General features: G+C 48.5%; 1 protein-coding gene across 1 annotated transcript in view; it reads left to right on the plus strand.

The window, feature by feature from the left end:
* Positions 1 to 2,500, plus strand: part of bma (SCY1-like protein bma) — a 137,036-nt gene that overhangs the window by 65,238 nt on the left and 69,298 nt on the right. The window lies entirely within an intron of this gene.

The raw sequence follows: 2,500 nt of genomic DNA on the forward strand, positions 1-2,500 counted from the left end.
ACCAATCAACGCAGCCACCTTCTAAGTACAACACTTTACATATACTACAAAACATCAGCCAGCAGCACCACAAAACATCAGCCAGCAGCACCACAAAACATCAGCCAGCAGCACCACAAAACATCAGCCAGCAGCACCACAAAACATCAGCCAGCAGCACCACGGTACACTATATTTCCAGCATAGTTTCACATCAACGTGTCTAGTTTTATTTTTCTGTACACCGAATCCTCACACGACAACACCACCACCCTACACTACCTCACCACACATCCTCACACTAAGTACCCATCACACTACACTTCATTCTCTCCTTCACACCACACCACTGCTTCACGACAATGCAACGCCCCCTGCATTCAATAATAACAATGCATCGATATACAAAGGTAGAGTTTAACAATAATCACCTGTTGCACCAAGACCTAGAACACCTTTGAGTGGTACTTGCCTGGGGAACTGAAGCCACTCCCAGGTTCTCGGGCCCCATGAGGTGCCGGGGGGGGTTTGCGGTGGTTTGGCCGCCCCCATGCTGTCCTCCTCCTCCTCGGCTTCGACGGCCTCTGGGGGATAGACCCACGGCGAAGAAGCCACCACTTCAGGTCACCACAAACAGACTCAAAATAGCCCCAGCCAAATCTACAGTGACCCTTCTCACAAACTGGACAGCAGAACACAGTCACATTCCACACCTTACGATAAACACACACACACACACACACACACACACACACACACACACACACACACACACACACACACACACACACACACACACACACACACACACACACACACACACACACACACACACACACACACACACACACACACACACACACACACACACACACACACACACACACACACACACACACACACACACACACACACACACACACACACACACACACACACACACACACACACACACACACACACACACACACACACACACACACACACACACACACACACACACACACACACACACACACACACACACACACACACACACACACACACACACACCTCAATGTCATTTAAACAACACATCACAAACATCAAAAATAAATTAACACCAAGACTCAATGCCCTGAGGTCACTTGCCCATACACCATTTAGACCAGCGTTTCTTAACCTTTTCCAACCTCAGCACCCCCCTTGTAATAAGGTGTCAGTCCAGCAGCCCTCTACATCTGGTTACTGGGACTGCAGTTGCTACACTACTACAGGGTTAAAGTAAAGTGAAGTGAAGTACTGCCTCAGTTAAGAAACTCTGATTTAGACACAACAAAGAAACCACCACCACAATATACAAACAATACATATGTTCAGTGATGAATTGTGCAATCCCTGCCTGGGCTTCTAACCTCACTACAACACCCGACAGACCATACAGAACAAGGCCCTAAAAATAATCACAGGCTTCACAGCTACTACACCCACAGACCACCTACACCAAGAAGTTCTCAAAGATCACCTAGACATGAGAGGCACACAGATTCTTGCCACAGCCTCCACAAACCCACAACATCCACTACAGTACATGGCAGCACATCCACCCACACCAAGGAACACAACACCATCCACTACAGTACATGGCAGCACATCCACCCACACCAAGGAACACAACACCATCCACTACACTACATGGCAGCACATCCACCCACACCAAGGAACATCATAACAACACCATCCACTACACTACATGGCAGCACATCCACCCACACCAAGGAACATCATAACAACACCATCCACTACACTACATGGCAGCACATCCACCCACACCAAGGAACATCAAAACAACACCATCCACTACAGTACATGGCAGCACATCCACCCACACCAAGGAACACAACACCATCCACTACAGTACATGGCAGCACATCCACCCACACCAAGGAACATAACACCATCCACTACACTACATGGCAGCACATCCACCCACACCAAGGAACATCATAACAACACCATCCACTACACTACATGGCAGCACATCCACCCACACCAAGGAACATCAAAACAACACCATCCACTACAGTACATGGCAGCACATCCACACACACCAAGGAACATCAAAACAACACCATCCACTACAGTACATGGCAGCACATCCACCCACACCAAGGAACATCATAACAACACCATCCACTACAGTACATGGCAGCACATCCACCCACACCAAGGAACATCATAACAACACCATCCACTACAGTACATGGCAGCACATCCACCCACACCAAGGAACACAACACCATCCACTACAGTACATGGCAGCACATCCACCCACACCAAGGAACACAACACCATCCACTACAGTACATGGCAGCACATCCACCCACACCAAGGAACATCATAACAACACCATCCACTACAGTACATGGCAGCACATCCACCCACACCAAGGAACATCATAACAACACCATCCACTACAGTACATGGCAGCACATCCACCCACACCAAGGAACACAACACCATCCACTACAGTACATGGCAG

The sequence above is a fragment of the Coenobita brevimanus genome, chromosome 31 (genome assembly GCF_032717465.1).
Source record: "Coenobita brevimanus isolate Jiangsu-jjx chromosome 31, ASM3271746v2, whole genome shotgun sequence".
Taxonomy (NCBI): domain Eukaryota; kingdom Metazoa; phylum Arthropoda; class Malacostraca; order Decapoda; family Coenobitidae; genus Coenobita; species Coenobita brevimanus.